This window comes from Dreissena polymorpha, chromosome 1 (assembly GCF_020536995.1).
Source record: "Dreissena polymorpha isolate Duluth1 chromosome 1, UMN_Dpol_1.0, whole genome shotgun sequence".
In the NCBI taxonomy this organism is placed as follows: Eukaryota; Metazoa; Mollusca; class Bivalvia; order Myida; family Dreissenidae; genus Dreissena; species Dreissena polymorpha.
This window is the reverse complement of record NC_068355.1, coordinates 179,175,503-179,190,450: the sequence shown is the minus strand read 5'-3', so window position 1 is coordinate 179,190,450 and position 14,948 is coordinate 179,175,503. Positions and strand designations below refer to the sequence as shown.

The following is a 14,948-nucleotide window of genomic DNA, read 5'->3' as shown; positions in this document are numbered from 1 at the left end:
TACCTTAATGATCTTGGGAGTAAATATTTCAGTTTTTTGTTTTCAGTTATTCATTTAAAGGGATCTTTTCACGCTTTGGTAAATTGACAAAATTGAAACAAGAAATATCTTTAAAAAAGATATACGGCGTTGATAGTTCAATGAATGAGATCAAGGATAGCGAATGTCTTTTTTTCTGTGCAGTTCTTAGCTGCATCACACGCAGTACGGGCTGTTACGCGGAGTTTTCGCGGCTTATTTTACATTAATACATATTGCTGGTCATAAACCTATAGATACAAAACAGAAAACCAAAAGAAGAATAGAAGTGAAATTAAAACATACGAGTCAACCGGCCACACGAGAAGTATCCGTATTTATAGGCGCGTTCTTCGAACAAACCTGTTTTAGTGGTTTGTCGGACATTGCTATATGATTCGATTATTAACAGTATCAAGAATCATCGCGCTCATGCTTTATACATTGGTCAATATGGTAGAATAATTATTGTCAAATCTGTGTGACTTCTGCAGTGAAAACATCGAAACTATAGAACACCTGTTTTGGGAGTGCAAACACATCCAGCCTATTTGGAATCATTTTACATCTTTTCTTGAACAACAGCAACTAAACGTTAAATTATCTTTCTTAAATGTAAGTTTCGGAATTTACTCATTGAAATCAAAAGATTGTAATAATATTGTGAATTTTATTCTTATAATGATGAAATTGTTCATCTTTAACATGAAGTTCAAAAAACAAGTACCAAATTTTAATTGTTTTATCCATAGTCTTAAACTTAAAGTCCAGATTGAGAAAGAAATAGCCCTCAGTAATGACACATTACAAAACTTTGAACAAAAATGGAATCGGATTAAATTCTCATGATGCTTGTCCACTTATATACATTTCACTCTAATGTAAGTTATCTTTCTAAAATATTTTTGTATGTTTTTTTTCAATCTTATAAGATCATTTTGAATATACAACGAAACACACAAGTCCAGTATGCTTTCTTCCGACTTTATACAACTCATCATTTTTCATAACAATTCTTCTATTATTTTTTTCTTTTCTCTTTAAAAAAAAATACATATTAACATATCTTGTATAACATGTCTGAACTTTATTGCTTTGTACAATCACTATGTTGTATATATTCATGTATACATTGTATGTATTATATTGAATAAAAAAAAAAAGAATAATTATTGTTAAATTAATAAAAAATAATATTTATCATTGTATTGTTGAAAACACGTTAAGAATCTACATATTTCTGATCTAAAGAAAAATCCAGGTCACCTAGTTCACGGATAGCGTATTTATTATATAACTATTATTTTACTGGCTGCGAACTCCGGTGATGACCTGTATATAAACTCTGACATTCATACACTGGCCGCGAATTGACCCGATACCTCGCGGGTTGAAATGCAATGTATTAAAGTGAGGCCTCGCTTCCACTGCTCTTTATACTTTTTCATGTTAACATGTTGACAAGAATATGGAAGTAAGTACTAAATATGATAACATAGCCTTTAAGTATAAACGCGTTGCGCTGGTAATTTTCTGAAAATAAAAGGTGTACGCACAAACTGTATTGATGTCGAGAATTGAGTGTAAAACTGTTCTATCTATTAAGCCTTTTCATTAGAAATAAAATTGTTTCATGCAGTAAAACAGTGTTTCAAAGACGCGGATATGTTTCCAATGTTCTGGTGGTATACTCAAATCAGCCAATGGAATAAATGAAGTGTATTCATTCGTACCTAGCCGCGGGAAATTTTATTTGAATTTTATTGGACACTTACAAAGGTCAGGTAAGGTGAAAAGCTGGCTTAATACAGCTTACGCCGAAAAAGTTGTTTCAGATTCGCAAATTTTCGTTTTAGTTATGATATTTGTGAGGAAACAGTAATACTGAACATTTACCATGGTCTAATATAGCCATTATATGCATCTTTTGACGATTTTAAAACCTAAAAATTATAAAGCGTTGCAACGCGAAACGATTGAATAATTTGGAGAGTTCTGTTTTTGTCGTTAAATTTTGTGAAACTACGAAGACTGCTTATATAATGTATAAAATACTTCGTGTGTATTTACTCGGCGGAATAGCTCAGTAGGCTAAAGCGTTTTTACTTCAGGACTCTGGCAGGACTCCAGGGGTCACTGGTTCGAAACCTGGTCTGGGCAATGTTCTTTTCCTTTTTTTAATTTTATTCTTGATTTTTACTGGAGCTTTTACAATCCAATGTTTACATTTATCGATATAAAGCATTTAATGAATAAGTTAAAAAATGCCAAAATCTGTGAAAAGGCCCCTTTAACATCTCCAGACTTATCAGAAAGTTACAGTCAGGTCCAGCTGTTAAATCTTCATACTAGTATTCAACAACTGACCTGTAAGTGTGATTATGATTCTTTAGTTATGCATACATGCATTGCACTCGACAACACCGTCTTCAAATAGTGATGCTTTTTGGTATATTATTTCAGATGTACATCGATGATGAAGTTACAATCTGGACAAGATCTGACAGACGCAATTAAGTGAATCGACATTGTGACGGTTGTTTTATCGAAATTATGTTATTAACGGTATATGGTGATTAAAATGTATTTAACAAATTACAACATGCTTGCTCTGTGTAATAATAACGAAATCAAAAGCCATTGCTTCGGTTATCATCGGTTGACTTCAGTTATCCTCGGTTATCATCGGTTGACGTCAGTTATCCTCGGTTATCATCGGTTAACTTCAGTTATCATCATTTATCATCAGTTATAATCACTCTCATCGCATCATCATTGAATATACCACTTGACATAATTCGATAGTAATATAATAATGATTCTTTAATAAAATATGTATCGGTAATTCACATTTATATTCAGCAAACAATGTTTAATAAGTACAAACATTCACATATCCGGCATTAAGCAAACACAAAACGCACTGAATGTTTCTACATGACACTTGATGAATCTTTGGGTAAATATGAGCCTCGTTCTGGGAAAACGTGGCTTAATGCACGTGCGTAAAGTGTCGTCCCAGATAAGCCTGTGCCGGATAAGCGTACATACGCCGTATGCTGCTATATGGTGTTGTACGACGCAGACGGACAAGCGAACATACGCCGTATGCTGCTATATGGTGTTGTACGACGCAGACGGACAAGCGTACATACGCCGTATGCTGTTATATGGATTTGTACGACGCAGACGGGCAAGCGTACATACGCCGTATGCTGTTATATGGAGTTGTACGACGCAGATTTCTTCTTACACGGACTAATGACGAATAGCGTTCCACTCTGCAACATAGACACTCAAAATGTTAATTTAACAACACTTGCAAAATTTTGTTTCGTTTTTATTTGTGAGCTAACGCTCACAAATAATGTAGAGACAATTTTGCAAATCAGTATGGGCTTTACTACGTTAGGAACTGTAACCCGTGACTGCCTGTGTGTATAACTGCAGTAAAATTAAGCAGACGACGAATGCTAGGCTAGGAGCGTCTGCTCTAACCACCGCATCTGCCTGTTTATAGTTCCCACTGGTACACTAAATTTTGTGTATGTATTTAAAAGTATTTAACAGCTTGTAAGACAACGTTGGCCAGTCTAGTGTTGATCATTGAAATCTGTACATATTGGCTGCTTTCAGGGAAAAAGGGGCTTAATGCATGTCAAATAAGATTAGCCTGTGCACACTGATTAACAACACGTCTCGATATGTGCTTTAAGACACACTCTTTATAAATTTGAATTGGTTGTGGTCACTTCAAACTTGCGATATAAAAAGCTATCACATACTTTTGAAAACTGAGTTGCGTCTAAGATTAAACAAGAGCACCGCCTTGCGGGTGCAGACCGCTCATCTATTTTCTTTTTAAAGGTGAAGGGACTCTCATTTTCAATCACAAAGGAGGGAGGAGTGGAGTGAAGAGGGGTGTATAGTGTGGGGTTGTGGACATTTATTACATTATCTTCCAAAAAAGCGAAAAAAAAAAAAAAAAAAAAAAAAAATCCGGGGGGGGGGGGGGGGGGGGGGGGGGGGTTGGGGGGGCGATGGGGGGGGGGGGTTTGGGTGCGATGGTTGGACGGTATTTCAAACATAACCATTTTTTTAAAAAAAATGGGGGGGGGTATAGTGTGAGGGTGTGGTGGTAATTTGTGAGATGATCTTTAAAAAAAAAAAAAAAAAAAAAAAAAAAAAAAAAAAATTAGGGGGGGGGGGGGTGGGGTGGGGGGGGGGTATAGTGTGAGGGTGTGGTGGTCATTTGTGAGATGATCTTTAAAAAAAAAAAAAAAAAAAAAAAAAAAATAGGGGGGGGGGAGGGGGGGAGGGGGGGGGGGAGGGGAGGGCACGGGGGATGGTTTGGGTGGAGTCTATTGTGGTATGTCAGGTAAGAGTAGTTTCATCAAAGTATCAATCAAATCTAATCATAAATAAAGAAGTTATGGCAATTTTAGCAAAATTTAATAATTTGACCTTGAGAGTCAAGGTCATTCAAAGGTCAAAGTAAAATTAAAGTTGCCAGGTACAGTAACCTCATGATAGCATGTAAGTATTTGAAGTTTGAAAGCAATAGCCTTGATACTTAAGAAGTAAAGTGGATCGAAACACAAAATTTAACCATATATTAAAAGTTACTAAGTCAAAAAAGGGCCATAATTCCGTAACAATGACAACCAGAGTTATGCAACTTGTCCTTTTACTGTACCCTTATGATAGTTTGTGAGTGTTCCAAGTATGAAAGCAATATCTATGATACTTTAGGGGTAAAGTGGACCAAAACATAAATCTTAACCAAATTTTCAATTTTCTAAGTATAAAGGGCCCATAATTCCGTTCAAATGCCAGTCAGAGTTACATAACTTTGCCTGCACGGTCCCCTTATGATAGTTCATAAATCTTGCAAGTATGAAAGCAATAGCTTTGATACTGTAGGAATAAAGTGGACCTAAACACAAAACTTAATCAAATTTTCAATTTTCTAAGTATAAAAAGGGCACATAATTCTGTCAAAATGCCAGTCAGAGTTACATTACTTTGCCTGCACAGTCCCCTTATGATAGTTAGTAAGTGTTGCAAGTATGAAAGCAATAGCTTTAATGCTTAAGGAATAAAATGGACCTAAACACAAAACTTAACCAAAATTGTCAATTTTCTAAGTATAAAAAGGGCACATAATTCTGTCAAAATGCATGCCAGAGTTATCTAAATTTGCCTGCCCAGTCCCCTCATGATAGTAAGTAAGTGTACCAAGTTTGAATGCAATAGCATTGATACTTACTGAGAAAAGTGGAACTAAACGCAAAACTTAACCAAAATTTTCAATTTTTTAAGTATAAAAAGGGCACATAATTCTGTCAAAATGCACGCCAGAGTTATCTAACTTTGCCTGCCCAGTCCCCTCATGATAGTAAGTAAGTGTACCAAGTTTGAATGCAATAGCATTGATACTTTCTGAGAAAAGTGGACCTAAACGCAAAACTTAACCGGACGCCGACGCCAACGCCAACGCCAACGCCAACGCCGACGCCGACGCCAAGGTGATGACAATAGCTCATAATTTTTTTTCAAAAAATAGATGAGCTAAAAACAGCGAAAAACGTCAGTGCCTTCGGCGCCTTGACTTAAAGTTAATTTTGTGCTGTTGTTTTTGTAAGCAAACAAATAATAATATTATGAATCTTTCGGCTCGAAGGTCATATCCATCAAAGTTTTCTTGTCGGTCCCGCGACTTCGAGCCATAAGGAGTCGACTAATAAATGCAAGGGGAATGGGTGGAGCAGAGCGCCGTTGATATTTCTATTAAAGGCATGGACGATAAAATACATATTGTGTGTATAACTTTTTTACTAATTCGCCAGGAAGCTCTATACGACCACCGCTCCTTTAAAGGACGTGGCATCTGCATCATGATGTATAATGATAGATACATGCGACCTCAGGTCATATGATCTCCGGTTCCAGCGACGAACCTTTTTAGTTAGTGCTCACAGTGAAGACCTTTTAGTTGATCGAACGTCTAATGAAAACGAAAAATACTAGAAGGTCATGCTTGAGAGCGGTCTCAAATCATTCGACCCCCTGGTGCCAGTGTGTAACCACGAGGCAACGAATCGGCTCAAATAATTTAGCCTATGAAAACGGGGCTTAATGCAGCCCGCACGTGCTTATTAGGTACGACACTTTACGTTTTTATGATATTTTTCGTTCAAATTTAGTCTCTTCTTAGCGAAAATTTTAGCAAAAGGCTAAGCCCCCCGTGCGCATTACAATACCATGCCTCGCTCGTTGTCGTTGTCCGCTTCCCTGAGCAATAGGCAAACAAATCTGTGGACGGTAATCACACAAATAATGTAAATGAACAGGTCGCTTTATTATTTGAATAACCGACGAGTTTCATTCAGATGTTATCAAATTATGAAACTCAATAAATATAATAATATAATCAGGATATTTTTTAGACCGATGATCAGACCTCACACTTGGGCATGTTGGTCCAAAAAAATGTGTTAAACATTAAAAGCTAAATAACAGTTAACTTCATAGCGACACGATTCAGATGCATGTGCAATACAAAGACAAGACACTTCAATTCAATGACCATTTAATTACTAAATAATTAAACACATACCAGAAAACTAGAACTGTGACTGTCTGAGAAACGATTACATAAAAACAAAACGATAATCAATAGGACAACAACATCTCGAATTTATTAAATTGATGTTGAAACAAAGCATCATATAGCTAACACTCAATTCATTAAGAAGTCGAAATAAAGCGTTAAAAGGATAAACAAACATACAGTCGCCGTGGCGTAGTAGATATGGTGTCCGCCTCGAGATCGGGAGGTCACGTGTTCGATCCCCGCTGTCGAATCGTTCTTTAAATCTCCCCATAGACACCAAGTACTAGTTCTAGTCCGAGGGAATGGACTCAGGAGCATTTCAAATAAGTTTAAGGCTTTCCATGCAATCGAGTTAAAATAAATAGGTTAGACTAAACTAAACTAAGGCGAATCTACAAAGCGGCTGTGTGTGTCCATCTTTGTTCATCTTTAGCAACATAAAATAGTTCAGTTGTTTGAAATTAATAATATTCTTATAGCTAGTTACTTTTCAAAGGTTATGATGTACCAAAACACCGATACTCACAAGTATTTCAGATAGAAATATCGTCACAAGATGACCTACGTGCGCCAGTAACCGTAAAATCTATTCCGTAGTGAAGTTATACGACCCCTTGCTTGTCAACTTGTTTTTCTTGGTATATCATATTACGTTCTTGATGGATCATTATATTAAGTACCTTTTATTTGATAGTTTCAATGCGTATGTTATTAGCAAATTGTATGATGTTGGTCATTAAAACTTAAATGGTCAAACATCTGGATTAAAAAATATGAGCCGCGCCTTGGGAAAACCGGGTTTAATGCATGTGCGTTGTGGTCCAAGATTGGCCTGTTCAATTCGAAACTATCCGCTTGTATGGAATTTTTCAAGGGAATTATCGTTTAAATTATCAGCCAGTCTATGTGGAAAATGTCGTTTCAGATTAGCCTTTGCTGTTCGACACTTTCCACTTGTATGGTATTTTGTTTTAAGGAGTTATCCTTAAAAAGAAGCCACCCGTTTATGTGGAAAGTGTCGTTCCTGATTAGCCTTTGTGGATTGGGCAGGTTAATCCGGGATGACATTTTATGAACATGCATTAATGCTAATCTGGGACGACATTTTACAAACATGCATTAAGCCCAGATTTCATATTTTATCTTTATATAGGATTATATTCCATGAACTTTTCTTATTAGCACAGTTTTTAGTTTTGGCCTATTTTTTACCATTTTCTGTTCAGAAGGAAAGTGAAAATGACTACATGCGAACAGCATAAAACCAGAACAGCATGCACTTAAAGGGATCTTTTCAAGTTTTGGTAAATTGACTAAATTGAAACAAGAAATATCTTTAAAAAAGATATACGGCGTTGATTTTGGTCGATGTTTATGAACGATCAAAAGTTATCTCTATGAGATAAAAAGTAGCGGATGCCTTTTTTCTGCGCAGTTGTTAGCTACATCATAAGCAAATCAATTACGGGGTGTTGCGCCAGATTTCGTGGCTTATTTTGCTTTATGTGATATTATTACTCAGATATCTATATTTACAGAATAGAAAAACACAAGAAACATGAAAATAAACGAGTGCATATAGGTCAGCCGGCAATACTCGAATCTTATTTAATTGCATAATTATAGTATAGCGAATTATTGTGGTCATGCTTAATAAACTGGTCTAAATGGATAAATATTTCTAATTAATTTTATCAAAATTGGTCCTTATCATGCAAATTTTGAAACCATATTAAAAATCGATGATTGACATACCACAATAATATCGCCGAATATGGCTATATTTAGTATCTTTCTGATCAAAACAGACTTCAAGTGCACAAAGTTTACGAGACGGCGTTTATATAAAGATTTCTGCAACTGACCGCAAACTGACCTTGATACCTTGCGGATTGGAATGCAATGCATTACAGTCACTACGTTATTGTCAGTAAGACACAATGATCGCAACCCCTTTTGCGAACTCCGGTGATGAACTGTATATAAACTCTGACTTTCACAAAATGACCGCGTATTGGCCCGAAACATCGCGGGTTGAAATGCAATGCAAGTAAGTACTAAATATGACAACATAGCCTTTAGTTAAACGCTTTTGCGCTGGTAATTCTCTGAAAATAAAAGGTGAACGCACAAACTGTATTTATGTCGAAAATTGATTGTAAAACTGTTCTATCTATTGGGCCTTTTCATTAGAGATAAAATTGTTTCATGCAGTAAAACAGTGTTACAAAGACGCGGATATGTTTCCAATGTTCTGGTGTTATACTCAAATCAGCCAATGGAATAAATGAAGTGTATTCATTCGTACCTAGCCGCGGGAAATTTTATTTGAATATTATTGGACACTTACAAAGGTCAAGTCAGGGTGAAAAGCTGGCTTATTCAGCTTACGCCGAAAAAGTTGTTTCAGATTCGCAAATTTTCGTTTTAGTTATGATATTTGTGAGGAAACAGTAATACTGAACATTTACCATGGTCTAATATAGCCATTATATGCATCTTTTGACGATTTAAAAACCTGAAATTATTAAGCGTTGCAACGGGAACCGATTTAATAATTTGGAGAGTTCTGTTATTGTCGTGTAATTTTGTGAAACTACTAAGATTGCTTATATAAAGTACAAAATACATCTCTCATACATACTTGGCAGGATGGCCGAGCGGTCTAATTGGTTTTTACTCCAGGACTCCGGGGGTCACTGGTTCGAGCCCTGCTGAAGGCTACTTTTTGCATGTTTTTATTTTATTCTTGTTTTTTTTTACTGGAGCTTTTTAGATCCAATGTTTACATTTATCAATATAAAGAATTTAATGAAAAACTTCAAAACATGCCAAAATCTGTGAAAAGGCCCCTTTAAATCGTCTCGTTCGTTTGATTAATAACTGAACTTCTTGAACGAGCTTACAATTTTCTTCCTAGGTCAACGTTTGTATGCCAAACATGAGTTTTTATGCACTAATTGGATGAAATATACGCGTGTTTATAAACATTTGCACACGAACGTCCTGATAACGCAAACATTTAAAGAAACAATGGTCCACATCTTCGGTGTGGTATCATCAATATTGATTCCTTAATGAGATAATAATCGTATTAGATATGATCTGGTGACCTAGTTTTTGGATGCACGTGACCCAGATTCGCACTCATTCTAGATATCGTCAATATAAGTATTCGGAGAACGTTGACTGCAGATCGATTAATAAAAGAAGCCTCTGCAGTGAAAACAAGTTTTTTTCTAAGATTTGACCTTTAGTTCTAGTTTTTTGACACATGCGACACAGATTCTAACCGTCGTCAAGATATTTTCAACATACTCATTCTGAGAAAGCTTAAATTTTACAGTATTCACTACGGATGCTAGTTGAGCTCAACGCTGATAAAATGTAACAATAACTTTTCAGCTTTAAGCCGAAACTTATCAAGTGTAATCTAGTTGGAAAGAATTTAATAATGATAAACATATACACATTTGTTTAAGTGACATTTTTTGCAGATCATGTACTTTTAATAGTCACAATTACAAAACTTGTAGCACAGTATGGTCATACCTGATGAATTTAATAACGCACATACACTATTCACCTTATCTTGTAATCGATTATATAAAAATATATTTATCCAATGTTTATTACTTATAACGCACATACACTTTTTACCTTATCTTATAATCGATTATATAAAAATATATTTATCCAATGTTTATTACTTATAACGCACATACACTATTCACCTTATCTTATAATTGATTATATAAAAATATATTTATCCAATGTTTATTTCTTATAACGCACATACAATATTCACCTTATCTTATAATCGATTATATAAAAATATATTTATCCAATGTTTATTACTTATAACGCACATACACTTTTTACCTTATCTTATAATTGATTATATAAAAATATATTTATCCAATGTTTATTACTTATAACGCACATACACTATTCACCTTATCTTATAATCGATTATATAAAAATATATTTATCCAATGTTTATTACTTATAACGCACATACACCTTTTACCTTATCTTATAATTGATTATATAAAAATATATTTATCCAATGTTTATAACACAAAATTCATGAGTGACTTACGGGTGCAGATAGTGAGAACTAATTTAAAATACTTAAAGTAAATGACTTGACATGTTCAGAGGTACACAAAATCTATTCAACAAGGAGACAACATTGTATTTGTTTGTTTAAGGATATAACATATCTTATCTAGAATACAAATAGAGACAATAGCAGTTTTGACAATTTTAAGTACATTACATCATTATCCCTTGACTTTTAATTGACTTATTTCCAATAACCAGTTTTAATTTGTATTTCTTATATAAGAATAGATAATTTAGAATAGATAACTTAAGATATTTTTACAAAACAATAAAACATATTTTAAAGAAGTTCAATTTCAAGAGTGCTTTTAATATTATTAAATGAAAAACATGGCATATAACAAGGTTTTTCAATTTAAAGCATGGTTTTCTGTTGACCACAAGCCCACAGCAGTCATTTGATATACATCTGTACTACATTTTTGTGTATATATAAGTTTCATAGAGTAAATTACACAAGCGTCGCATCTTAAAGATTGAACAAAAATGAAAATAATTTGAACATATGCTTGAAAACAGTGAAATAGTTTAACTGATTGAACAACAATACAGTATTTATTTACACTGACAATTCATTTGTTTTTCAGTTTTTAATTAAAAATGGCAAAATGTAAAACGCATAGTCAACACGAATTTCATCAGGCTATAAAAGCACATCAAAATATTTAATTTAATTAAATTTCATTTAAGCACATCAAAATATGTTCTGGTAAATGGGGATCTACATTATATACATATAAAGCACAGACATATTATGTCCGTATGCAAACACCTACACTTGATAAGCAATTGATCACCTTTGTAATAACTTTGTGATCAATCAACTATATTTTCATAGTAATTTTATTTGAAATCACAACACACTTTCAATGCATAATAATATTCTTTTTCCACTTGAATATTCTTTAATCAGAATGCAAGAAATCAGCACAAACACATCAATAACATAAACATGTAAGTCTCTTCAAGTCACATAAACTTAAATATTTGATAACAAATTAAGAGTACAAGGCATAACACAATCAATAAATAAATCAAAACTAATGTCAACAACCAAACTATCTGATCTTAAGATATTTTCTGGTGTTTTTTAATTGGGAGATTTCTGGAAACTGGCCGCAGTGAATGCACTCCATTAACAGCTTATGTGGCCATGTCAACGTGTAACAAATTGTAACATAACTCGTAAATTGTCACATTCACTTATCAGCTGCACGTTCATAAAATATACTATAAAAAGTACAGCAAGTACAATGTATAGATTTATCATTAAAATATACACATTTCTGAAGAGACATTTTGTGTCAAACATTCACTTATAATCGTCATAATTACATGTTATTTTTTATTCTACAAATTCCATTAGACTAATTGTTGAGTATATCATGTAAATAATTTGATTTTCTCTATGAATTTACTTGTTATGTTGAGATGTGAACACATTAATTTTCTTACAAGGGAGACTGTGTTTTTATTTTTGAAGCAAACAACATTGCTCTAACCTGAGAACAAAAAGAGACAACTGCACTACTTAACAATTGCCAGCATATTACATCACTCTGCCTTGATTTGTAACTGACTGATTTGTTGCAGTTGCTCTATATATCAATTGCACAATTTACCTATATACAGAGATCCAACATTTATTGTTGGTAAAGTTACTGAGTGATTGAGAGGATGAAAATTTGGACTTGTAAATGTGTATATACACGATATAAAACATAAAAAACTATTATGTTCAAAAACAAATGTCAACACTTATGAGCATGTAAGTACATGTATATTAAATATCAACACAAAATTGGCAAAATCAAACATAACTTTGACATCAGTCATGATTTTTCATAATTCTTTTAATAATTCATTTTTAAATACTCAGTTTCAAAACATTGAAAGCTTTCCAAATAAAGAGGCATTATCTTATAATTTAACAAACCATATCAAGTCAAATAAATAAGGTAGTAGTAGTACATACAGAATTGACAATTGAAAGAAGATTAAATGATTTTGTCTTTATTTAATGAATATTCATTTCGAATAGTGCCATACTTAACACGATTCTTGATAATACTTCTATATTGCATGTAACAACAGAAAACTGAAACTTGTTTTTTACATGAATATAATCCAATACATATTTTGTATATAATGTTACCAGCATAATTTAAACAGCTTTCAATTTTCTTAAGCTCAACATATGAAATAATGTCTTAATTTTCATGCATTTATCATTATCAGGTGCAAGTTTCATAAGTAATTGATAGACGTGCTATATTTGTGCTTAAAGTAATAATTAACATACAAGCCTTAATCAAATATCCTTTATATCATTATATTTAACTATATTTAACAAAAATATTCAATGTTTAATGAATGACACCATCAAAATTCAAAGTCCCCAAAGACATGACATATTGTTTTGCTTTGAACACATCTTTGCTGGTCACATTAATTTATGGTTTCCCCTTAAATTGTTGTGCTTTGTCATTCTGCCATTTCATTCTGAACAAGGTCATTTATTTTTCGCCCGTTACAAAGTTCAAAGATGAGATCTGTCAGAGTTTGTGCTTAACATACCATGAGGAATGTAGAGAATATCTATCTTAAACAGTATTTATCTCTGAGCTCCTAGTTTTGACTGGGGTCAATATGGTAACAACTGCTGCAACTGGCTGTGTTGCTGATTGTCTCTGAGCTCCTAGTTTTGACTGGGGTCAATTTGGTAACAACTGCTGCAACTGGCTGTGTTGCTGATTGTCTCTGAGCTCCTAGTTTTGACTGGGGTCAATATGGTAACAACTGCTGCAACTGGCTGTGTTGCTGATTGTCTCTGAGCTCTTAGTTTTGACTGGGGTCAATATGGTAACAACTGCTGCAACTTGCTGTGTTGCTGATTGTCTCTGAGCTCTTAGTTTTGACTGGGGTCATACGGTAACAACTGCTGCAACTTGCTGTGTTGCTGATTGTCTCTGAGCTCCTAGTTTTGACTGGGGTCATACGGTAACAACTGCTGCAACTGGCTGTGTTGCTGATTGTCTCTGAGCTCCTAGTTTTGACTGGGGTCATACGGTAACAACTGCTGCAACTGGCTGTGTTGCTGATTGTCTCTGAGCTCTTAGTTTTGCCTGGGGTCATACGGTAACAACTGCTGCAACTCGCTGTGTTGCTGATTGTCTCTGAGCTCCTAGTTTTGACTGGGGTCAATATGGTAACAACTGCTGCAACTGGCTGTGTTGCTGATTGTCTCTGAGCTCCTAGTTTTGACTGGGGTCAATATGGTAACAACTGCTGCAACTTGCTGTGTTGCTGATTGTCTCTGAGCTCCTAGTTTTGACTGGGGTCAATATGGTAACAACTGCTGCAACTTGCTGTGTTGCTGATTGTCTCTGAGCTCCTAGTTTTGACGGGGGTCAATATGGTAATAACTGCTGCAACTGGCTGTGTTGATCTATCTTAAACAGCTTTTATCTCTGAGCTCTTAGTTTTGACTGGGGTCAATATGGTAACAACTGCTGCAACTGGCTGTGTTGATCTATCTTAAACAGTATTTATCTCTGAGCTCCTAGTTTTGACTGGGGTCAATATGGTAACAACTGCTGCTCCTCGTTTTGACTGGGGTCAATATGGTAACAACTGCTGCTCCTAGTTTTGACTAGGGTCAATATGGTAACAACTGCTGCAACTGGCTGTGTTGATCTATCTCTGAGCTCCTAGTTTTGACTGGGGTCAATATGGTAACAACTGCTGCAACTGGCTGTGTTGCTGAATGACAAGTTTTATTTCGTCAATTGGCGTCTGCAAAAAAAGAACAACGTGATACTGTAAATGTGTTTCCGTCTATTTTTGATACCAAACGAAAAACAAAACTTGCATAGGGTGTTACGACTTATATGACTTGAATCCATAGATGAAACGATGGCTCGATTGGTCAATGTGGATTTGAGTGCTACTTAAAAGTACCCAGGGTACTATTCAAGTATACTACAATATACCCCGGGTACAGAAAATATGCTTAAATGCACCCAGCCAATATTTCACTGTACTCGAGGTTTACTCCTACCCAAAATCCGATGTGATATAATGCGCTAACGAATTACGAAACTAAATTATCTTTGAAAAAAAACTGACTCAACATTCTTTGAGAGTATGAGTTTCGATTATACTGGGGCAATTTTACAGAACACTG

General features: G+C 34.6%; 1 protein-coding gene across 33 annotated transcripts in view; it reads right to left on the bottom strand.

Moving 5' to 3' along the window:
• LOC127863446 (uncharacterized) overlaps positions 1 to 14,948 on the bottom strand; it is a 453,451-nt gene that overhangs the window by 322,843 nt on the left and 115,660 nt on the right. For 17 of the 33 annotated variants that reach the window (XR_008041115.1, XR_008041117.1, XR_008041116.1 and 14 more), the window contains one exon: positions 10,067 to 14,557. The exons of 6 other annotated variants lie outside the window; for them this stretch is intronic. The gene's annotated coding sequence lies outside the window, so the exon portion shown is untranslated. Of the gene's footprint in view, positions 1 to 10,066; positions 14,558 to 14,948 lie in introns of those variants that run through there. 10 more of the 33 variants (XM_052403073.1, XM_052403045.1, XM_052403010.1 and 7 more) reach the window with 10 other exon arrangements.